Raw genomic sequence first — 24,864 nt, forward strand, 5'->3', positions numbered from 1 at the left:
TCCAATGGGGATCTTCTAAACCACTTTAACTGTAAGGAGGGATGCCAATTGTGATGTGTTCTATTTTAGTCAGAAAAATAATTTCACTTTAAACTATTCTCCTGTCTACCGACAGTTATATTTCATTATTGAAAAAATTCCTGAACGAAGCCAAAGTGTCTTGATTGAAAATCTCCATTGAAGTAGAGGATATTACATGTACCGTAAATTCACCTTCGAAACGTTTGTTTTGCCTTTTTGCAGAGGAGATTCTCGTACTAAATGAAGTTCGGTTTGATAAAATTTACCTGAATAATTTTCTTGAATAATTAATCATTCACCGTTGTACAAACGCGATATGACATAAGTTGTAAGGAGTTGTGATCCCAATTGTGATGTATTCTATTTTAGCTAGAAAAATAAATTCACTTCAATCTATTCTCCTGTCCCCCGACAGTTATATTTCATTATTGGAAAAATTCCTGAATTAAGCCAAAGTGTTTTGGTTGAAGATCTCCATCGAAGCGGAGGAGATTACATGTACCGTAAATTCACCTTCGAGACTTTTTTGCCATTTGCAGAGGAGATTCTCGTACCCTGAATAATTTACTTGTCGGTTTTGATAAGAGAATACGTTGCAGGGTTCAATGTTGTGATAGACGAAATTTCAAAAATCTTCTCAGTACAAGACTGTTTGTAACCCTTTCCAAATGTCTCCTCCTTTTTCTGTAGTCGTACAATATCACAAAGAAAAATCTTTGGTTTTTGAGAAAATGTTGTATTTGCAATCAACAGTAAAAGCCGCAAAACGTCTTTTTTATGACTTTGTTCCGAGCGAGTTTGATTGTTCGATTAATTCTAGTACTGATAGTTTTAACTAATGAATCCAATTTAACTAGATATGATTAGATCACTTCTCTAAGTATCTGTATAATATTTTTTGAGGGAACATATATTTCTTCCAAAAGCAGAGTAGTTCTCACTCAACGTACTGTATAAATGAATTCCGCATTTATTGCAGAGAGCTTTGAAAACACCGAGGAACTCCGTCCCATCATCAAGCCAAAAATTTTTAGTTTGCTTATGTCTGATCATCTTTTTGAAAACCTCTGCGGTTTTTGTAGCATATTTTGTTTTCAGTGGCTCCACCCTGAGATATCTTTACAGACGGTCAACTGCAACAAGAAGATATTTTACACCACGGTTGTAGTTTGCAAATTTATCAACAAATGCTGGATCTACAGATCAGATCTCATTTAGGTTGTTAACAGTTACTTTAATCCTTGGAAATCTGGGGCGACGTGAACGATATTTGTTCAAAAATAGTTTCGTTTCCAGATACTTTTTAACTTATTTCATCGTTAATTTACTCAAACTTTGCAAACTTTTTTCGTTTCAAAATGACGCAGGTCCTTTAGATAGAGGTTGTCAAGTTTCTTCACATCATCTATAGAAGACCTAGTTTTTTCTACACGTGTGTTTGTCTGTCTTTTTTTGCTCTCATCAGCTTTTGGCATCGAATTTTTTCCTTTTGTCTCAGATCTTCCTCTTGGTTGTTTTTGGTGTTGCTGATGTTGTTTTTTTTGTTTTCGATAAGGTTGGTCTTCTTCCTCTTCACTGTAAAACCATTCGAGTACTTTTTTGCATGATAATTGTAAACCAAGTGAGCTGCTACATCAAGTTCACTCCAGATTTTGGAATACTTCTGAACGTGAATTTTTTTTGTTGATTGTTGTAAATTTTACACAAAAAACTTGTTACCTTCACTCCTTGAGTTTCATAGTCAATATGGAGAGCATTGTTCCCTTTATTAATGGAGACACTATTGAAATCAATTTTTTCAGTATAAATGCAGCTATTTTTGTATTGCTTTCATCCTATAATTTCATTTCTAGCATTGTGGAGTCGATTGGTGAATCCTTCCGTTTTTTTAACCACAGGCTCTATTTCACTGTCATGACCAACAAATAATTCTAATATTACGTCGTCTGGTTCCCTTTTTCCACAACCGGTAATCTTTACTCTCGTGATCAATCTATCAGTGCTTGGATCAGCATCTTGTATTCTTTTCACTGCTCTGCTCAAAATTTGGATTAGACCTGTGTTGGAGTGATAACTTAGTGGCTTTTTGTTGATATATTGGATTATCGAAAATATATTCCGTGGTTGAATTTTTTTAATATGAAGATTCTCTTAGGAATCAAAGTAAATTCTTCAGCTAGCTCTATTTGACGTTCAATTGAAGATCGCAAGAGGATCCTAATTCTGTGGTAAGTTCTGATTTTCTCGCCAAAATGTATCATCCCTTTTTCTTCAGACTTTTTTCCTTTGATAATAACTTCTGGAACTAATCTTCTTGATTTTTAAGTAACTGCTTGTTGACCGGGACATTGCCATTGATTACATTGAGCAATCACTGACACAGAAAATTAATAAAACTATTTGGTGCTTCTTTCTGAAATTACTCTCAGACAGCTCGAGCTTTTAGATAGAGGTTGTCAAGTTTCCTCAAATCATCTATAGAAAACCCATTTTTTTTTCTACACGTGTGTCCGTCCGCCTTTTTGTTTTGTTCTCATCGATTTTTGGTTTCAAATTTTTTTCTTTTGTCTCAGATCTTCCTTTTGGATCTTTTTGTTGTTGCTGATGTTTTTTCGTTTTCGATAAGGCTGGTCTTCTTCCTCTTGACTGTAAAACTCATCTAGTACTCTTTTTGCATGAGTATTCTTAAGCAAGTGGGCTGCTATATCAAGTTCACTCCAGATTTTCGAATACTTCTGAACGTGAATTTTTTTGTTGGTTGTTGTAAATTTTACACAAAAAACTTGGTACCTTCACTCCTTGAGTTTCATTGTCATTATTGAGAACACTTTTCCTGTTACTAAGGGAGACACTTTTGAAATCAAAATTTTTTTTCAGATTAATTGCAGCTCTTTTTGTATTGCTTTATCCAATCATTTCAGTTCTAGCATTATTGAGTCAATTGGTGAATTCTTCGGTTTTCTTACCGCGTGCTTTATATCACTGTGATGACTAACAAATATTTCTAATATTACGTCGTCTGGGTCACTTTTTTCATCACCGATACTCTTTGCTCTCGTGATCAATCTATCAGTGCTTGTGTCAGCATCTTGTATTTCCTTCACTGCTCTGCTCAAAATTCGGATTAGACCTGTGTTGGAGTGATAGCTGAGTGGCTTTCGGTTATTTTAGTTTATCGAAAAATTTCTTCCGTGGTTGGATTTTTTTGTTATGAAGATTTATTTGACATTTAATTGAAGATAGCACGAGGATCCAAATTTTGTGATGAGTTCTGATTTTCTCGCCAAAATATATCATCCCTTTTACCTAAGACTTTTTTCCTTTGATAATAACTGCTTGAATTATTTTTCTTGATTTTTTCAAACACCATGAAAAAAGTTAAGGGTATTCAGATAAATTTTTTCATATCCATTGTCAATATAGGCTAAATCTGACATTGCGTTGAAGTACAAGCATTTTACGTCAATTATATTAATGAGGCTGTCGTTAGCGGGGAGTCCAGTTCGGTAAATACAAATATGCTCCAGATTCAAATACAAAAGTTGAAAGGACTGAGTTGTTCGCTCTCTAAGAAAGCTTTTTTTTGCTCAAATTGCAAGACGTCTCATAGGCTCCCTGCTTAATACATCTTTCTGTTTTCAACTTTGCAAACCAATGAAAACCAAAAATGCTTTAGCTATAGTTTCCGAGTAAAGTTAGGACGCAGAACTTTATAGCAAATTTTTTTCAATGGCATAAACGATATCATCATTCATTGTCATTTTTCTCACAAATAAGCTTCAATAATTTTTACTTCAAATGATTTTCCAGCATCGTTGGAAATTATAAAAAAGCCATCTATCGATCGTCGAAAAGAAATTCGCAGGGTGTCTGCGCTCAAAAAATGTCGATCGCATGTAAAAAAAATCTACTGCCAATTTTTCAATAAAAAGCTCATTCAGCAGATTGTCTAACCAAAGCTTTTAGTCTGTTAACTTCAGCTGTTGCTTTAACTCCAGAATTGTCTTCTTACGAACAACGTTGGCAAGCCAACCAAGTAGTCTCTGTATCTTTGTTGTGAGAAATTTCGGTTTCAGTGCATTTGAAATTTCTAATCCGTTGGCTGATACTGTACAGTAAGCAGAGATTGAACGTAAAAGATTATTGTAGAAGTAGGGAGCGTCTGTTTTGGTTTCGTCTATTGCAGCTCCAGTGTCATATTTCAAAACAGCTTCAGAAGCCTGTACTATCTTGCATTTGATTTCCACTAAATTTATTTAATGATCAATAGATTTATTTCTGTCTCCAGTGACCTCAAACTCAAGCATGGTTCCGTTAGGTTTATAAACGGGCCCTTAAAGCTACCATCAAAGTTTACAGAAGCGCTGGTTTTTTAGATAAAATCAAGGAACTATGTGTTGCCTCTGTTGGTAACATAATACCGATCATTTTTAACTTTGGCAAAGATTTTCTTCTTTAACCACCTTTTATCCCTTTTGAGCGTGAACGTTTAAAACGTGTACAATTCATCCGTTTTTGTCTCATTCCCTGTGCCAATGAGCCTCCTTTTTTCTTTTGACGTTAACTGATATCGTGTTTTTTAGCGCTTGTTTGGCGATTTTTTTTTACTGACAACGTCCATTAACTCCAGTACGCTCTCTAACAAAAGTTTTTTTCCCAACACGTTTTGCTGCTTGTATAATAAATTGTTCTTCAATAGATAGAGCGGTTTGTCCAATTTCACTTGCTAAGGCTCTAAAGCTGCTACTTGTTTGTCGATAGTGTCCCGATAAATAGCAGATGCTTGATTGGTGTAGTTTGATTCCATTGCTTTATTCGCCAGATTTTATAAACTGTAACGTCAGATTGAGTTTTCCGGTCCCTGAAAAGGGGAACTGATTTACCTGTTTCAATACGTAGTTCAATGAATATTAAATGAATCGTATTTGAAAGAATTTTTTTGTAGTATATATTTGGTTCAAGCTCACAGATGCTACCGTTTTTCAACAGTTGTTTTGAATCAATGACTCGTAATAAAGTTGTTTTTGCATCGCCAACGTATTGATACCCAATAATGTTTGTATAAATGAATATCAAATGTTTCGCGTTGCAAAGATTATCTGGAAATTCAACCATAAAAGCCTTGGTTATCATCTTTTTGCATTAATTTGTTTGCAATTGTGTCCATTTTGTACCTAATGTGTGTTCCTCGTCCGTCAGTGATGCTCTTGAAAGCCGTATTACTTGGAATTCTATCGCTTCGAAACGTAATTCCCTCGTATTTTCCAAAACAGTTTCAAACTTACCGGAACTTTTAATTTCTCTGAATGAAAGATTTGGTGAACCAACAGTTCTTTCAATAATAGCTGACCACTGTGGCACAGTAACAAATGTTCCTGGCATGAAACCTAATCGTTCACCGTTGTATAGACGCGATATGACATCAATTCCAGAGCTATTCCAATGGGGATCTTCTAAACCACTTTAACTGTAAGGAGGGGATGCCAATTGTGATGTGTTCTATTTTAGTCAGAAAAATAATTTCACTTTAAACTATTCTCCTGTCTACCGACAGTTATATTTCATTATTGAAAAAATTCCTGAGCGAAGCCAAAGTGTCTTGATTGAAAATCTCCATCGAAGTAGAGGATATTACATGTACCGTAAATTCACCTTCGAAACGTTTGTTTTGCCTTTTTGCAGAGGAGATTCTCGTACTAAATGAAGTTCGGTTTGATAAAATTTACCTGAATAATTTTCTTGTCGGTATTGATAAGAGGATACGTTGGAGGGTTCCATGCTGGGATACATGAAATTTCAAAAATCTTCTCTGTATGAGACTGTTCGTAACCCTTTCCAAAGTCTCCTCCTTTTTCTGTAGTCGTACAATATCACCCAGAAAAAATTTTGGTTTTTGAGAAAATCCTGTATTTGCAATGAACAGTAAAAGCCACAGAACGTCGTTTTTATGACTTTTTTAGAGAGAGTTTGATTGTTCGACTAAGTCTAAAACTGATGTTTTTATCTAATGAATCCAGTTTAACTAGATATGAATAGTCACTTTTCTAAGTATCTGTATAATATATTTTTGGGCAAACGTATAATTCTTCCAAAAGCAGAGTACTTCTCACTAAAAGTACTGTATAAATGATTTCCGCATTCATTGCAGAGAGCTTTGAAAACACCGAGGAACTCTGTCCCATCATCAAGCCAAATTTTTTTAGTTTGTTTATGTTTGATCATCTTTTTGAAAATCTCATGTTTTTTGTAGCATATTTTGTTTTCAGTAGCTCCACCCTGAGATATCTTTACAGACGGTCAACTGCAACAAGAAGATAATTTACACCACTGTTGTATTTTGCAAAAATATCAACAAATGCTAGATCTACTGACCAGACCTCATTTGGTTTGTTAACAATTACTTTAATACTTGGAGTTCTGGGGCAACGTGAACGATATTTGTTGAAGAATAGTTTCGTTTCCCGATACATTTTAATTTGTTTCATTGTTAATTTACTCAAATTTTGCTAACCTTTTTCGTTTCAAAATGACGCAGGTCCTTTAGATAGAGGTTGTCAAGTTTCTTCACATCATCTATAGAAAACCCAGTTTTTTCTACACTTGTGTCCGTCTGTCTTTTTTTGCTCTCATCAACTTATGGCATCGAATTTTTTTCTTTTGTCTCAAATCTTCCTCTTGGTTCTTTTTGTTGTTGCTGATGTTGTTTTTTTTGTTTTCGATAAGGTTGGTCTTCTTCCTCTTCACTGTAAAACTCATCGAGTACTTTTTTTGCATGATAATTGTAAACCAAGTGCGCTGCTATATCAAGTTCACTTCAGATTTTGGAATACTTCTGAACGTGAATTTTTTTGTTGGTTCTTGTGAATTTTACACAAAAAAACTCGGTACCTTCACTCCTTGAGTTTCATCATCATCATGGAGAACATTTTTCATATTACTAATGGAGACAATATTTTCAATTGAAATCAATTTTTTTCAGGATAATTGCAGCTATTTTTGTATTGCTTTCATCCTATAATTTCAGTTCGAGCATTATGGAGTCGATTGGTGAATCCTTCAGTCTTTTTACCACAGGCTCTATTTCACTGTCATGATTAACAAATAATTCTAATATTACGTCGTCTGGTTCACTTTTTCCACAACCGGTACTCTTTTCTCTCGTGATCAGTCTATCAGTGCTTGTGACAGCATCTTGTATTTTTTCAGTGCTCTGCTCAAATTTTGGATTAGACCTGTGTTGGAGTGATAACTGAGTGGCTTTTTGGTTGATATATTGGATATCCAAAACTTTCTTCCGTGGTTGGATTTTTTTGATATAAAGTTTCTCATAGGGATCAAAACAAATTCTTCGATAAGTTTTTTTTTTACGGAAGAAAGGAAGATGATTCTTATGCTGTGATAAGTTCTAATTTTCTCGCCAAAATATATCATCTCTTTTTCTTCAGACTTGTTTCCTTAAATAATAACTGCTGGAATTAATCTTCTTGATTTTTAAGTGTCTGCTTGTTGACTGGAACATTGCCATTGATTACATTGAGCAATCACTCACATAGAAAATTAATAAAACTATTTGGTGCTTCTTTCTGAAGTCACTCTCAGACAGCTCGAGCTTTTAGATAGAGGTTGTCAAGTTTCCTCAAATCATCTATAGAAAACCCATTTTTTTTTCTACACGTGTGTCCGGCCGTCTTTTTGTTTTGTTCTCATCGACTTTTGGCTTCGAATTTTTTTTATTTTGTCTCATATCTTCCTCTTGGATCTTTTTGTTGTTGCTGATGTTTTTTTGTTTTGGAAAAGGCTGGTCTTCTTCCTCTTCACTGTAAAACTCATCTAGTACTCTTTTTGCATGAGTATTGTTAACCAAGTGGGCTGCTATATTAAGTTCACTCCAGGTTTTTGGAATACTTCTGAACGTGAATTTTTTTTGGTTGTTGTAAATGTTACACAAAAAATGGTACTTTCACTCCTTGCGTTTCATCGTCAATATGGAGACACTATTGAAATCAATTTTTTGTCAGGATAATTGCAGCTATTTTTGTATTGCTTTCATCCTATAATTTCAGTTCTAGCACTATGGCGTCGATTGGTGAATCCTTCCGTTTTTTTACCACGGGCTCTATTTCACTGTCATGACTAACAAATAATACTTATATTACTTCGTCTGGTTCACTTTTTCCACAACCGTTACTCTTTGCTCTCGTGATCAATCTATCAAGGCTTGTGTCAGCATCTTGTGTTTTTTTCACTGCTCTGCTCAAAATTTGGATTAGACCTGTGTTGGAGTGATAACTGAGTGGCTTTTTGTTGATATATTGAATTATCCAAAAACTTCTTCCTTGGTTCGTTTTTTTATATAAATTTGCTCTTAGGGATCAAATCAAATTCTTCGGCAAGCTTTGTTTGACTTTTAATTGAAGAAAGCAAGAGGATCCTAATGCTGTGATAAGTTCTGAGTTTCTCGCCAACATATATCATCCCTTTTTCTTCAGACTTGATTCCTTTGATAAAAACTGCTGGAATTAATCTTCTTGGTTTTTAAGTAACTGCTTGTTGACTGGAACATTGCCATTGATTTCATTGAGCAATCACTCACACAGAAAATTAATAAAACTATTTGGTGCTTCTTTCCGAAAGTACTCTCAGACAGCTCGAGCTTTTAGATAGAGGTAATCAAGTTTCTTCGCATTTTCTATAGAAAACCCAGTTGTTTCTACGCGTGTGTCCGTCTGTCTTTTTTGTTTTGTTCTCATCGACTTGTGCTTTGTATTCTTTTCCTTTGTCTCAGATCTTCCTCTTAGATTTTTTTGTTGTTGCTGATGTTTTTTGTTTTCGATAAGGCTGGTCTTCTTCTTCTTCACTGTACAACTCATCTAGTTCTCTTTTTGCATGAGTTTTGTTAACCAAGTGGGCTGCTATATAAATTTCACTCCAGATTCTGGAATAATTCTGGACGTGAATTTTTTTGTTGGTTGTTGTAAATTTCACACAAAAAAACTTGGTACCTTCACTCCTTGAGTTTCATCGTCCTTATTGAGAACATTTTCCCTTTTACTAATGGAGATTTTCTTGAAATCATTTTTTTCTCAGGATAAATGCAGCTATTTTTGTATTGCTTTATCCAATATTTTCAGTACTAGCATTATGCAGTCAAACGGTGAAATCTTCCGTTTTATTACCACAAGCTCTATATCACTGTCATGACTAACAAATACTTGTGATATTACGTCGTCTGGGTCACTTTTTTCCATCAACGGTACTCTTTGCTCTCGTTGTCAATCTGTCAGTACTTATGACATCATCTTGTATTTTTGTCACTGCTCTCCACAAAATTTGGATTAGACCTGTGTAGGAGTGATAACTGAGTGTTTTTCTTGTTGATATATTGGATTATCGAAAATATCTTCCGTGGTTGAACTTTTTTAATATGAAGATTCTCTTAGGGATCAATACAAAATCTTCGGTAAGCTCTATTTGACTTTTAATTGAAGATAACACGAGGATCCTAATTCTGTGATAAGTTCTGATTTTCTCGCCAAAATATATCATCCTTTTTTCTTCCGACTTGTTTCCTTTGATAATATATGCTGGAATTAATCTTCTTAATTTTTAAGTAACTGCTTGTTGACTGGAACATTGACATTGATTTCATTGAGCAATCACTCACACAGAAAATAATAAAACTATTTGGAGCTTCTTTCTGAAAGTACTCTCAGACAGCTCGGACCTTTTAGATAGAGGTTGTCAAGTTTCTTCTCATCATCTATAGAAAACCCAGTTTTTTCTACGCGTGTGTACGCCTGTCTTTTTTGTTTTGTTCTCATTGACTTTGGCTCTGAATTCTTTTCCTTTGTCTCAGATCTTCCTCTTAGATTTTTTTGTTGTTGCTGATGTTTTTTTGTTTTTGATAAGGCTCGTCTTCTTCTTCCTCTTCACTCTAAAACTCATCGAGTACTCTTTTTGCATGAGTATTGTTAACCAAGTGGGCTGCTATATTAAGTTCACTCCAGATTTTGGAATACTTCTGAACGTGAATTTTTTTGTTGGTTGTTGTAAATTTCACACAAAAAAACTTGGAACCTTCACTCCTTGAGTTTCATCGTCCTTATTGAGAACATTTTTCCTTTTACTAATGGAGATATTCTTGAAATCAATTTCTTTTCAGGATAATTGCAGCTATTTTGTATTGCTTTATCCAATAATTTCAATTCTAGCATTATGGAGTCAAACGGTGAATTCTTCCGTTTTATTACCACAGGCTCTATATCACTGTCATGACCAGCAAATTTTTGTGATATTACGTCGTCTGGGTCACTTTTTTCCATCACCGGTACTCTTTGCTCTCGTTATCATTCTATCAGTGCTTGTGTCATCATCTTGTATTTTTTTCACTGCTCTGCCCAAAATTTGGATTAAACCTGTGTTGGAGTGATAACTGAGTGGCTTTTTGGTTGATATTTTGGATATCCAAAACTTTCTTCCGTGGTTGGATTTTTTTGATATAAAGTTTCTCATAGGGATCAAAACAAATTCTTCGATAAGTTTTTTTTTACTTCTAATGGAAGAAAGGAAGATGATTCTTATGCTGTGATAAGTTCTAATTTTCTCGCCAAAATATATCATCTCTTTTTCTTCAGACTTGTTTCCTTAAATAATAACTGCTAGAATTAATCGTCTTGATTTTTAAGTAACTGCTTGTTGACTGGAACATGGCCATTGATTTCATTGAGCAATCACTCGCACAGAAAATTAAAAAAAACTATTTGGTGCTTCTTTCTGAAAGTACTCTCAGACAGCTCGAGCTTTTAGATAGAGGTTGTCAAGTTTCTTCACATCATCTATAGAAAACCCAGTTTTTTCTATGTGGTTGTCCGTCTGTCTTTTTTGTTTTGATCTCGTCGACTTTGGCTTTTAATTTTTTCCTTTGTCTCAGATCTTCGTCTTAGATTTTTTTTGTTGTTGCTGATGTTTTTGTTTTCGATAAGGTTGGTCTTCTTCCTCTTCACTGTAAAACTCATCGAGTACTTTTTTTACATGATAATTGTAAACCAAGTGCGCTGCTATATCAAGTTCACTTCAGATTTTGGAATACTTCTGAACGAGAATTTTTTTGTTGGTTGTTGTAAATTTCACACAAAAAAAACTTGGTACTTTCACTCCTTGAGTTTCATCGTCCTTATTGAGAACATTTTTCGTTTTACTAATGGAGATACTCTTGAAATCATTTTTTAAAGATAATTGCAGCTATTTTTGTATTGCTTTGTCCAATAATTTCAGTTCTAGCATTATGGAGTCAAACGGTGAACTCTTCCGTTTTATTACCACAGGCTCTATATCACTGTCATGACTAACAAATATTTGTAATAATACGTCGTCTGGGTCACTTTTTCCATCACCAGTACTCTTTGCTCTCGTTATCAATCTATCAGTGCTTGTGTCATCATCGTGTATTTTTTTAACTGCTCTGCCCAAAATTTGGATTAAACCTGTGTAGGAGTGATAACTGACTGTTTTTTGTTGATATATTGGATTATCGAAAATATATTCCGTGGTTGAACTTTTTTAATGTGAAAATTCTCTTAGGGATCAATATAAATTCTTCAGCAAGCTCTATTTGACTTTTAATTGAAGATAACACGAGGATCCTAATTCTGTGATAAGTTCTGTTTTGCTCGCCAAAATATATCATCCTTTTTTCTTCCGACTTGTTTCCTTTGATAATATATGCTGGAATTAATCTTCTTAATTTTTAAGTAACTGCTTGTTGACTGGAACATTGCCATTGATTACATTGAGCAATCACTCACACAGAAAATTAATAAAACTATTTTTGGTGCTTCTTTCTAAAAGTACTCTCAGACAACTCGAGCTTTTAGATAGAGGTTGTCAAGTTTCTTCACTTCACCTATAGAAAACCCAGTTTTTCCTACTTGTGTGTTTGTCTCTCTTTTTTGTTTTGTACTCATCGACTTTGGCCTTGAATTTTTTTCCTTTGTCTCAGATCTTCCTCTTAGTTCTTTTTGTTGTTGCTGATGTTGTTTTTTTTTGTTTTCGGTAAGGTTGGTCTTCTTCCACCTCACTGTAAAACTCATCGAGTACTTTTGCAAAAGTGTTGTACACCAATTTTGTCTCAGATTGTCTCACCAATTTTGTCTTGAATTTTTTTCCTTTGTCTCAGATCTTCCTCTTAGTTCTTTTTGTTGTTGCTGATGTTGTTTTTTTTTTGTTTTCGATAAGGTTGGTCTTCTTCCACCTCACTGTAAAACTCATCGAGTACTTTTGCATAAGTGTTGTACACCAAGTGGGCTGCTTTATCAAGTTCACTCCAGATTTTGCAATACTTCTGAACGTGATTTTTGTTTGGTTGTTGTAAATTTTACACAAAAAAACTTGGTACCTTCACTCCTTGAGTTTCATCGTCATTATTGAGAATATTTTTCCCTATTACTAATGGAGACACTATTGAAATGAAAATTTTCTTTCAGGATAATTGCAGCTGTTTTTGTATTGCTTTCATCCTATAATTTCAGTTCTATCATTATGGAGTCAAATGGTGAGTTCTTCCGTTTTATTACCACAGGCTCTATATCACTGTCATGACTAACAAATATTTCTAATATTACGTCGTCTAGGTCACCTTTTCCATCACCGGTACTCTTTGCTCTCGTGATCGATCTACCAGTGCTTATGTCAGTATCTTGTATTTTTTTAACTGCTCTGCCCAAAATTTGGATTAGATCTTTTTAGGAGAGATAACTGAGTGGCTTTTTGTTGATAAATTGGATTTTCAAAAATTTCTTCGGTGATTTGGTTTTTTTGATATAAAGATTCTCTCAGGGATCAAAACAAACTCTTCAGCAAGCTTCATTTGACTTTTAATTAAAGATAGCACGAGGATCCTAATTCTTTGATAAGTTCTGATTTTCCCGCCAAAATATATCATCCCTTTTTCTTAAGACTTGTTTCCTTTGAAAATAACTGCTGGAATTGATGTTCTTGATTTTTAAGTAAGTGCTTGTTAACTGGAACATTGTCATTGATTACGTTGAGCAATCACTGACAAAGAAAATTAATTAAACTATCTGGTGCTTCTTTCTGAAATTACTCTCAGACAGCTTGAGTTTTTGCTTTAGCATACATAACCCTTTCCTCCTCATGTGTTAAGTTAGTTATAACCACTTTGCAGGAAGGCAGATAAAAATTTGTTGGACTTGGTTGAAGAGTATTTGAACAAAAACGCAAGCAGTCTGAAAATTTTGGAACCAAGTCGGTGAGTAAGAGTCCAAAGCGTATGTTTGTTTCTAGTTCTTAGCTTTTTTATCAATCTTGTGTTCTTGAAAAGTTTGTCAATATAAGTGATCTGCTGTATGTCTCTGGTTGACTTGGACAAAAAGATGTGGGTTGTTTTCAGATCATTAGTTCTTGGCCCATTACTCTGTTGGAACAAATCATGCTTAACGTAAATGAGTTTCCAGGTATTGAAATGAGTTCCAAGCCAGAAAACATTTTTAGAAAAAAAATTTTCAATTGACGCTCTATGGAGCTGAGTTTTGGCTACTCATGTTGATAGAAGTAATAAATGGGTTTAGTTTTTGGGTTAAATGTGTGTCTCAGTAACATTTGTAAGATGAGCTCGGTTTTACCACAGCATTACGGCCCAACAAGAGTCATAAATATCGATCGCTTGTTGAAATTATCTTGTTCATAGCTGCGGACTAGGAAGCGCGTAGCCAAAAGTGCATGAAAGCAAAAAAAAACCAAAATTTTGACTCTTCAAAATCAAGATGAGCAACCCTAATTTGATCAAAGAAACCCCATAAGAAACATTATAAAAAAAATTTGAGTTAAATAGACAACTTCCGGTTGTGGTATTCTAGAATTACAAAGTTCCCAGGACCGTTGCTCATAAAATTCTACATCAAATACTCGGTCATTCAAACCTACTCCACCAGCGGAAACTTTTTCATCTTTTTCAAGACTCATTTGAAAAAAATATCAAAATTTCATTTTTGTGTTCGTTTTTTTGTTAGTAACGCTCTGAACCTTAAAAATCATATCTAATATATCTAGAGTCTTTGTCTTCCTTCTTGTATTGCACTTTGTAGTTCGCTTGCATGCCATAATCCTTTGTATAGTAGAAAATTGACTCCACGTCTCTTTGCTGTCTACCTGTTTGATATCGCCAGGCAGACTTTCGTCAGCCATGGTCACTTCAACCGGTGCTGGTGACTCTCGAATAGGTGAAGGGTTTAGTGTCAGTATTCTCTTTTTCTCTTGTAAAAACATGATACATTTGAAACTTTTCAAGCAGTAAAATATTTTTAGCGTCTCAACCTAGGTTGCAAAGAATTTGTTGTTTCCTCGGAAAGGATTGCCCTGCTCATTCTAAAATCCCTTCTTTGATCAATGATAAAATGAGCTGATTGTCAATCGTTATGCAACTGCACACTGTCAAACTTGGAGATCAATTCACCTGCAGATCTGAAAAAGCTACCATTTCCACGACTCATTGGTGAACAGCGCTAGCCAAAGAATTACAACTTCCCTTTTCTTTTAGCACAATGTTTTTTCTTTTGTTTAACGGGTAAATTGAAAGAGTGCAAAGCACAGGTTATTGTTAAATTGGATGAATATTCCTCAAATTTTGGGCATGAAAGAGAGTCAAAATCTACCACTTTTTTCTGCAATAGGTTGTGCGGAGATCCCGATTTCTCTTTTCCTTTTGCATAGAATCTTTTGACACAGAAAATTAATAAAACTATCTGGTGTTTTTTCTGAAATTACTCTCAGGCAGCTCGAGTTTTTGCTTTAGCGTACATAACCCTTTCCTCCTTATATGTTAAGTTTGTTTGGAGGAAGACAGATAAAAATTTGTTGGACTTTGTTGAAGAATATTTGAACAAAAACGCAAGCAGTCTGAAACTTTTAGAACCAAGTCGGTGAGTAAATGTCCAAGAGGTATTTTTGTTGCTAGTTCTTACCTTTTTTAACAAACTTGTGTTCTTGCAAATTTTGTCAATATAAGTGATCTGCTGTATGTCTTTGGGTGATTTGGACAAAATGATGTGGGTTGTTTTCAAATCAAAAGTTCTTGCCAATTACTCTGTTGAAACAAATCATGCTTAACGTAAATGAGTTTCCAGGCATTGAAAGGAGTTCAAATCCAGAAAACATTTTTCGAAAAAAAATTTCAATTTACGCTCTATAGAGCTGAGTTTTGGTTACTCATGTTCATAGAAGTAATAAATGGGTTTAATTTTTGGGTTAAAAGTTTGTCTCAGTAACATTTGTAAAATGAGCTTGGTTTTACCACAGCATTACGGCCCACCAACAGTCATAAATAACGATCGCTTGTTGAAATTATCTTTTTCATAGCTTTGGACTAGGAAGCGCGTAGCCAAAAGTGCATGAAAGCAATAAAAACCAAAATGTTGACTCTTCAAAATCAAGATGAACAAACATAAATTTGATCAAAGAAACCCCATAAGAAACATTATAATTAAAATTTGAGTTAAATATACAACTTCCGGTCGTGGTATTCTAGAATTAAAAGTTCCCAGGACCGTTCCTCATAATTTCATACACCAAATACTCGGTCATTCAAACCTACTCCACCAGCGAAAACTATTTCATCTTTTTTAAGACTCATTTGAAAAAAAATATTAAAGTTGATTTAAAACTTCAATTTTTGAGTTTGTTTTTTTTTGTTAGTAACGCTCCGAACCATAAAAAAATCATATGTAGTTTATCTAGAGTCTTTGTCTTCCTTCTTTTATGTCACTTTGTAGTTCGCTTGCATGCCATAATCCTTTGTATAGTAGACAATTGACTCCACGTCTCTTTGCTATCTACCTGTTTGATTTTATCAGGCAGACTTTCGTCAGCCATGGTCACATGAACCGGTGCTGGTGACTCATGAATAGGTAAAAGGTTAAGTGTCAGTTTTCTCTTTTCTCTTATAAAAACATGGTACATTTGAAAGTTTTCAAGCAGTAAAAAATTTTTTAGCGTCTCAACCTAAGTTTTGTTGCAAAGAATTTGTTGTTTTCTCGGAAAGGACTGCCCAGCTCATTCTAAAATCCCTTCTCTGATCAAAGATAAAATGAGCTGACTGCCAATCGTTATGCAACGCCACATTGTCAAATTTTGAGATCAATTCACCTGCAGATCTGAAAAAGCTATCTTTTCCACGACTCATTGGTGAGCAGCGCTAGCCAAAAGAATTACAACTTTCCTTTTCTTTTAGCACAATGTTTTTTCTTTTGTTTCACGGGTGAATTGAAAGAGTGCAAAGCACAGGTTATTGTTCAATCGGATGAAAAAGTTCCTCAACTTTTGGGCATAAAAGAGAGTCCAAATCTTCTACTTCTTTCTGCAATAGACTTTGCAGAGATCCCGATTTCCCTTTTGCATAGAAACTTTCGGATGGAAAACGGAAATTAATTGCGATAATGATTTAGAATGGAAATAAGTAACGATAACTGCCAATGCTCCAAGATAAACCGTGTAAGAATCTACTAATCCACTGATGAGATTTTCTTTCACTATCTGAAAATGAATTTTATGGCACTGAAGCTAAAAATAAGATTGTGTCAGAATAGTTATTTGAGCAAATCGATAACTCTTTAATTAAAAAACTGGTCTTTTTGGGACAAAAACCTTCAAAATCTAAGACAACAACCTTCAAAACCTAAGGAATTCTACATTCCAGCAAATGAACAAATTTCTTTCAAACGTTTTTACAAACAAGCAAAGCGTTAGACCAGTCAGATGACCAATATAAGTGGTCGCGTACTGTAAAGTGACTTACGAGAACGAAGACAAAGACTCTAGATATGCTACATATATAATTTTTATGGTTAAGTGCGTTACTAACAAAAAAAAGCGAACACAACAATTGAAGTTTTAAATCAATTTTGATAATTTTTCCTTCAAATGAGTCACAAAATGATGAAATAGTTTCCGCTGTTGGAGTAGGTTTGAATGACTGAGGTTTTGATGAAAGAAATTATGAGTATCGGTCCTCAGAACTTTGTAATTCAAGATACCCACGACCAGAAGTTGTCTATTTAACTCAAATTTTAATTATACTGTTTCTCATGGGATTTCTTTGATCAAATTTGTGTTTGTTCATCTTGATTTTGAAGGGTCAACATTTTGGTTTTTTTATTGATTTCATTCACTGTTGGCTACGCGCTTCCTAGTCCCAAGCTATGAACAAGACAAATTCAACAAACCATCGATATTTATGACTGTTTTTGGGCCGTAATGCTGTGGTAAAACTGAGCTCATATTACAAATGTTACGGAGACACACATTAAACCCAAAAATTAAACCCATTTATTACTTCTATCAACATGAGCAACCAAAACTCAGCTCTACAGAGCGTAAATTGAATATTTTTTCGAAAAATGTTTTCTGGATTTGAACTCCTTTCAATACCTGGAAACTCATTTACGTTAAGCACGATTTGTTCCAACAGAGTAATTGGCCAAGAACTATTGATCTGAAAACAATACGCATCATTTTGTCCAAGTCACCCAAGGACATACAGCAGATCACTTATATTGACAAAATTTGCAAGAACACAAGTTTGTTAAAAAAGGTAAGAACTAGCAACAAAAATACCTCTTGGACATTTACTCACCGACTTGGTTCTAAAAGTTTCAGACTGTTTGCGTTTTTGTTCAAATATTCTTCAACAAGGTCCAGCAAATTTTTATCTGTCTTCCTCCAAACAAACTTAACATATAAGGAGGAAAGGGTTATGTACGCTAAAGCAAAAACTCGAGCTGCCTGAGAGTAATTTCAGAAAAAACACCAGATAGTTTTATTAATTTTCTGTGTCAAAAGATTCTATGCAAAAGGAAAAGAGAAATCGGGATCTCCGCACAGCCTATTGCAGAAAAAAGTGGTAGATTTTGACTCTCTTTCATGCCCAAAATTTGAGGAATATTCATCCAATTTAACAATAACCTGTGCTTTGCACTCTTTCAATTTACCCGTTAAACAAAAGAAAAAACATTGTGCTAAAAGAAAAGGAAAGTTGTAATTCTTTTGGCTAGCGCTGCTCAATCCCTTTTCTTGTGCAGTGCGCTTTATTAAAGTTTCGTTTCGTAATAAAGAAAGAAGTGTAATGAAGAAGAACTGCGTAAATGGTTGCCCGGGTCAAGGTGTCACCTCTAAAAATCGCTAAAAGATGTAAGATTTGCTGTGAATTTGAGAATAAGTGTAGGATTTAAGCTCAATGCGAAGAATCTGGTAAAAAAAAATTTAAGCGGTGGAAATTTTTTTTCATGGCATAGGCGGTGAAAGAAAATTTTTCACCGCAACCAGTAGAAAGCGGCGAAAAAAATTTTTCACCGCTAAAATCCCAAATCGTACAAATATTCACCGCTAAATTCAACGCTTATCTTAAATCCACAGGATACATTACTGAAGTAAGTTACAGATGCCGCAGTGGAATAAGAAGTTGATGACATGTTATAGGTGAGTGGTTCGAACCTCTGTACGGTAGTTTCTTTTTTGTAAGAGATCCGGTGAAAGCGCTGAAAAAAAACTTTTACCGCTAAATTCAACGCAAATCTTACAAAAATTCGCCTCATTCACCGCATTCAACGCTAAAAGATGCGGGCGCTTTGCGGTGAAAAAGTTTTTTATTACCGATATTTACCGCTAATCTTACATTGTTTTTTGATCAAACATCGACCCGGGTGGGATTTTGTTAATGAAATCCCTAATCGTGGACACCCCCTGCAAAATTTTTTTGTTTATGTTTGACCAGTCAACGTAAAACAAACAGCGTCCCTCAGACTGATGGAACTTGAACAAAAACCTTTATTTCACTAAGAGAAAATCAGTTTTTCGGTGGTAAAGTTCTTTGCAGGGGTTCTCCCGACCCCTCCCTCCAGTCATATAACAGCTACCGGACACTGGGTTGCATTAAGGCAACCCAGAGCGGCTCCTCCTTTGCTCAACGGCAAAAACTCATTTCGCCAATTACTCTGTTGGAATAAATTATGCTTAACGTAAATGACGCCAATATTTCTTCGACGTCTTGGTAGTTGCAAGTATAGAAAACTTTTTGTCATTGAAAATTTCCTCACAAGAATTGTCAAAAACAAGCAGTCCAGTTTCTAGGTATTGAAATGAGTTCAAACCCAGGAAACAGATTTCGGAAAAAAATTTTCAATTTACGCTCTATAGAGCCGAATTTTGGTTCCTCATGTTGATAGAAGTAATAAATGGGTTCAAATTTTGGGTTAAATGTGTGTCTCAGTAAAATTTGTAAAATGAGATTAGTTTTACCACAACATTATGGCCCAAAAACAGTCATAAACATCGATGGTTTGTTGAATTTGTCTTGTTCATAGCTTGGGACTAGGAAGCGCGTAGCCAACAGTGAATGAAATCAATAAAAAATCAAAATGTTGACCCTTCAAAATCAAGATGAACAAACACAAATTTGATCAAAGAAATCCCATGAGAAACAGTATAATTAAAATTTGAGTTAAATCGACAACTTCCGGTCGTGGTAGTCTTGAATTACAAAGTTCCCAGGACCGATACTGATAATTTCCTTCATCAAAACCTTAGTCATTCAAACCTACTCCACCAGCGAAAACTATTTCATCTTTTTTGTGACTCATTTGAAAAAAATATCAAAATTGATTTAAAACTTCAATTGTTGTGTTCACTTTTTTTGTTAGAAACACACTGAACCATAAAACATATATATGTAGTATATCTAGAGTCTTTTTCTTCCTTTTTGTAAGTCACTTTATAATTCGCTTGCATGCCATAATCTTTTGTACAGTTGACAAGCCAGCCATGGTCACTTGAACCCGTGCTGGTGACTCTTGAATAGGTAAAGGGTTTAATGTCAGCATTCTTTTTTTCTCTTGTAAAAACATGGTGCATTTGAAAATTTTTAAGCCGTAAAATATATTTTAGCGTCTCAAACTAGGTTGTGTTGCAAAGAATTTGTTGTTTCCTCGCAAAGTATTGCCCTGCTCATTCTAAAATCCCTTCTCTGATCATTGATAAAGTGAGCTGATTGCCAATCGTTATGCAACTGCACACTGTCAAACTTGGAGATCATTTCACCTGCAGATCTGAAAAAGCTACTTTTTCCACAACTCATTGGTGAGCAGCGTTAGCCAATAGAATTACAACTGCTTTTCTTTTAGCACAATGTTTTTTCTTTTGTTTCTTGGGTAATTTGAAAGAGTGCAAAGCACTGGTAAAATGTTCGGATGAGAAAGTTCCTCAACTTTGGGGCATAAAAGAAAGTTCAAATCTACTACTTCTTTCTGCAATAGGGTTTGCAGAAATCCCGATTTCTGTTTTATTTTTGCATAGAAACTTCCAGATGGAAAACGGAGTTTAATTGCGATAAAGATTGAGAATGGAAATCAGTAAGGATAACTGCCAGTGCTCCAAGATGAACCGTGTAAAAATCTACTATTCCACTGATGACTTTTTCTTTCACCAGCGGAAAGTGAATTTTTTGGCACTGGTGGTAAGAATAGTTATTTGAGCAAAGCGATAGCTCTTTAATTATTAAACCGGTCTTTTTGTCATGAAAACTTTCAAAACCTAAGACAACAACTTCAGAATTCTACATTCCACAAACAAGCAAAACATTAGAAGTCAGATGACCAATATAAGCGTTTGTGATTGGACGAGGCAAAACATATGAATATCCTGGGCCTTTCTGACTTGTTCTGCAATAAAATCTGAAACCTCATGAAGTTTTGCACATAATCGAAGGAATTTATAAGACTTAAGGTAAGTGTGTAACGAAGAGTTGTCTGTACCTATTAAGCCACCATATGGTCTTAGCTTGAGAGCAGTTTCCAAGTTAACGTCTGGGCCAAATGAAGGCAGGTTGCCAAAAAATATACAAACCGTTCACTATATTCCGGTTAGTCAACTTTTAATTTTTAAAAAACTGAATGAATGTTTTTCCAATCTATCGTCACAATTGTTGTTATGCTGATTCTCAAGCAATAAAATAAATAAATGAACAAAAGTTGCTTTTTATAAATGGAAAATTCAAGTTAACAAACTGACTTTTTCAAAAAAAAATTTTCCTATCTTTTGAAGTAGAGCATAGCTGAAAAAATTTTCAGATCGACAAAAAATTCAGTTTTGAACGCTCTTTTATAGCGCGAAAATCATTTCACACCATTTTAGGATTTCAAGCTTTTGAAATTTTCACAAAAAATTTTTGAAAATTTTAAAATTTTCCAAACTTGAGGCCTAAGAGGAAATGTTATCGGTTCTATAAAAAAATGAGTTTTTGCCGTCGAGCAAATGAGGAGCCGCTCTGGTTTGCCTTGACGCCGGCACACCACTGTCCTGTAGCTGCTATATAACTGGAAGGAGGGGGTCCGGAGACCCCCCTGCAAAGAACTTTATTACCTTAAAACTGATTTTCTCTTTGTGAAATCAAGTTTTTTGTTTAAGTATCACCAGTTAACGTAACACAAACAACGTCTCTCATCTGTAACTTACTTCAGTAATGTATCCTGTGAATTTAAGATAAGCGTTGAATTTAGCGGTGATTTTTGTTAGATTTGGGATTTTAGCGGCGAAAAATTTTTTTCACCACATTCTGCTGGTAGCGGTGAAAATTTTTTTCACTGCTTTCTACTGGTTGCGGTGAAAAATTTTTCCACTGCTTAAAATTTTTTTACCGCATTCATCGCATTGAGCTTAAATCCTACACCTTTTCTCAAATTCACCGCAAGTCTTACATCTTTTAGCGATTTTTAGCGGTGACACCTCGACCCGGGCAACCATTTACGCAGTTTTTCTTCATTACACTTCTTTCTTTATTACGAAACGAAACTTTAATAAAGCGCACTTCTGGAGAAAAGGGATTGAAATACGTCTAACATACTTCATCTTTGATGTTTCTGAGATATTTCAAAGATTTGAAGCTATACCAACATGGCATAGATAATTGTTTGACTAAAAATGAACCATCTACATTTGACCTCTTTACTTATGGCATAGCTTTTATGAAAAAAATCCCTCATTGAAAACACCATCAGTAAACAAAATTGACTTCAAATCTCTTTTTTGTTGCCAACCACTTTAGTGGGGGAGGAATTATATATTCGAGAGGTATTTTTTTGTTCAGTCCTTTTTGGCCGATCGACATGTTCAACCTAGAGGATTGTGAGTGGTATCAATAGCAAGACCGTCCAACTTAGAATATCAGTTTGAAGCAACTTTTCAAAATTCGTTTTTCCCCGGAGTTATTGAATATTGAAATTGGTTGATTTTTTGTTGTTTTTGTTCAATTTCTTTCGTAACTTTTGGGCAATTTTTTTCAAACAATTTTGCAGGAAAATATGTTAAGACTGTTAACGACAGTATTCTTGGTTTTATAAGACAGAAGATTGTTGTTGAATTGTTTTATCCAATTTTTGCCTTAAACCTTTTGCTACATTTTTCCAAATTCAGCATTTCTTCATCAAAAACGGCAACGAAATAAGCTCCTCTAGTCCATTCTCTACCTTTGCCGGATTAACAAACCTTCTTAAATGCTTACACAATTTTTTTAACTCCACGGGGGGTTAGTTTTATATGTGCTTCTTTTGAAAGTGTTCTCCGATTAAAATATCGCTCGTTTTTGCTAGCTGAAATCGAAAAATATCCAAAATGCATCATTTAATTTTGATATGTTGACTTTTTTCAATTTATTCATTTACATAAAAATCGAAAAGTTACATGTTTCTGATGGACGAACAGCAATAACAGGTTTAGTTTTCGTTTAATCGTCGTTTCTTTGTAGTTCAAAAAAGATCGGATTTTGGTCAGTCTCTTTTCTACAAAGTTTTTTTGAATTTTTCGGTTTGTGTATTATTATTTACAGAACAAAACTTTTCAAATCAAGGCTTACGAATGACAAATCCAGAAGAAGATTCCAGTCTTTCTGAATAGTTTTACGGAAACCTATCTAATTTTTTTGTCGAAAACTTATTGTCGTTTTGAATTTTAATAAAGTTCTTTTCAAAGTAAACAGTTGATTTTCGAGCTTTGCCTGTTTTTTATCTTTTTAGGTTCGATTGCAGCTCAAGGACAGCAAATTCTATTGGAAAGACTAATTATTTATAGCGCTTTTACTTTTTAAGTAAGGTATTTTTGGTTTTGATTCTACGTTTTATTCTACGAGTTTTGACTTTTGGACCATTTACCATGTTCGAGGTTCTTTCTCTTGTCTTGTCTTGTAAACAAATCAAATATCACATTAATTGTGTTCAAAAAAATTGTTCATTCGATTTTATCAGTTTTTAGCGAATAGAGTATTGTTTTTAACCAGTTAGGCATCTTATTCTAGTAGAGTTCAAGGGAATTTTGTTCTGTCTTTTTGATTTTCTTTTTTTTAATCCCGTGAAAGATTCTGGTTTTTTACAGATTTTGACTGCTTCATATGAACAAACAAGGAAACCATTTTAATGATTCCAGTTAATAGCTGACGTTTTCATTACTTTAAAATCAAATTTTAAACAAAAAAGACATTTTTTTCACTTTACATTTCCTGTTCTTTTTCGCCCACTTATTACCTAGTCTCCTTATTTATCGGTCGTATATCAAACTATATGTGTTGCAGAAAACCACAAAAAGAAACATCTAATGTTCCTTGTGCGTTGCTTTTCGCTTTAATGGCTTCAATGCCAATTTTTTCTGATTTTTGTTCATTTGCAATTTTCATCACTCTGTGTCGTTTGTTTTTACAGACGTACCAAAATATTCTAAAGTGAGACAGGTCTCAATGTCTTCAAGAGGAGGCATGAATGACTATAAGTTTTTTCATTTGATATCTGCAGGCTTTCCTTATTTGAAATTAAATGTTTTCAAAAAATTGAACTAAATTTTTTTAACTTTGCAGTTTTTGTTCTTTTTTTCTCTATATGTCACCGAGTTGGAATTAATATGTTTGACAGACATATTAATTTTGCAAATTGTTTGAACTTCTAGAAGTTTTCTTCCCTTCATCGTTTTGTAAATAATTAGGTGGAAAAATGGATTAGTGGGATGGGAACGTTACATGCAAACGCACTCTACCGAGCCTGCTCGGTTTTTGTTTACAGACAAATGTGGTTTCAAGTGAATCGAAACGCACGAACTAACAGTGTACTAAGATGTTTTCGCGAAAAAATCAAGGATCATCAGTGAATGCCACACCTCCATAGTGACTATTATCGCTTCCATAGCAATTATCACTATGCACAATATTCCTTTTCAGAATCTAATTGTCAGCAGGGAACACACAGTGTCGTCAAATTAAGTCATGCAGTGTAGGAATTGCCCGAGCTCCCTGACATCTGAACCATACTAACCGTGCGTTTGTTGCCAACTATCAAGGAAGTTCAGACAAAGTAGAGGTCACAAGAGATTTTAATTGGAGTGTAGCCAAATATCGGATCTTTTCCGTTTGTGCCCCCCTGCTTAGTAGGCGCATTTTAATTGCTCTACCCGACACACGTGCCACGTTTTTTAAATGATGATTTACTGTGTAATGGGACGTGCTCCGTAACTGGGGGCGCGTACCATATTGGGGTGGCACAAACGAAAAATATCCCAAATAACTAATAAAAACTCAGACTTCATTTACTAGTCTCCATTTCATTTTCAATGTTTTGCTGATTTTCGGGTGAGTAAAACTATCTTCTGCTCATAGGAAACATTTGCAACACGTGGAAGTTGGCGAGACGTGACCAAAAGAGCCGCTTTTTAACAGTGAACCTCAAAGAACTAAGTTTGTTCCCTTCTTTGAAGGCCGCTATTCAAGGCGCTGCTTTAAATCCTCAATTTCATGTTCTTGCCTGC

The 24,864-nt window shown here is 34.7% G+C and overlaps 1 protein-coding gene across 1 annotated transcript in view; it reads left to right on the forward strand.

Moving 5' to 3' along the window:
• Positions 1-24,864, forward strand: part of LOC142340486 (uncharacterized) — a 51,852-nt gene that overhangs the window by 17,725 nt on the left and 9,263 nt on the right. The gene's annotated exons all lie outside the window — the stretch shown is intronic.

Source organism: Convolutriloba macropyga, chromosome 5 (genome assembly GCF_964194025.1).
Source record: "Convolutriloba macropyga chromosome 5, txConMacr16.3, whole genome shotgun sequence".
In the NCBI taxonomy this organism is placed as follows: domain Eukaryota; kingdom Metazoa; phylum Xenacoelomorpha; order Acoela; family Convolutidae; genus Convolutriloba; species Convolutriloba macropyga.